Consider the following 956-nt stretch of genomic DNA (forward strand, 5'->3'; position numbering starts at 1 on the left):
ACACAAATGCATTACCTGGCAACATAGCAATGCCAAACGTTTCAACAGGTAGCCTACATGCTAAAGAAAATAAAACAACTATTGATGAAATAAAATATATTTTCAAGGTCTTAGCTGTAGCAGTGATGAAAAGTATCATATTACAAATGTATTTTACATAATGCCAAACATTTGCTTTAGTAAACAATAGATAAGAGGGAAAGATTTACAATAATGAATATAGTTATATCAATATAATGAAATATATAAATAATAGATAAATAATAATAAACGGCAACAATACAGCCAACACGCATTTAAAGGTTCAGTAATATTTTTATATTTCATCACAGTATGATAAAATACCATTTATAGATTTGTAAAGGTTTCTGTAGTGACACACTCAGCATTAGGCCCTAGAAGTTTAGTCAGAATTGATTTGCAGGCATCAAAGCATAGAGAAGGCAATATTTCAACTTGTATTTCTATTTATAGTAATATCTGTTGCAATTTACCATTAGCCTGTATGGTTAGAAATAATTTTATAATGTATTTTATAATGAAAATGCTGGATTGTGTGTTTTTTTATACTTTTCATATACTTTTGATTATTTTAATTGCCTTTTTATTTGTTTTTCTTGTTCATTCTGCACATTTCAACTCTGGGCTGTTATAGCAACTGAGGCATGTATCTCTTAGTCGTTTGCCATTGCTTGCATCTTCCACAGGCTGATAGCATCCTGGAAACTGATGTGTCTTTTGCAAGGATAGGAAAACCACATTTACTTACAGCCCACCAACTTGGGTAATTGGAAAATCGCGTTGGAATTACTATAATATTTTCATCGATTTGGCTAAGGCCTGTGATACTATAACAGAGAATAATGTGCCAATCTGTGTAATCTTTAGGAACTCTAAGCTCGAATTAATACCTGAACTCAACCTTAAAGTCTTTTGATATGTTGCAGTTGCTGAGA

The sequence above is a fragment of the Penaeus monodon genome, chromosome 28, assembly GCF_015228065.2.
Source record: "Penaeus monodon isolate SGIC_2016 chromosome 28, NSTDA_Pmon_1, whole genome shotgun sequence".
NCBI classification, from domain to species: Eukaryota; Metazoa; Arthropoda; class Malacostraca; order Decapoda; family Penaeidae; genus Penaeus; species Penaeus monodon.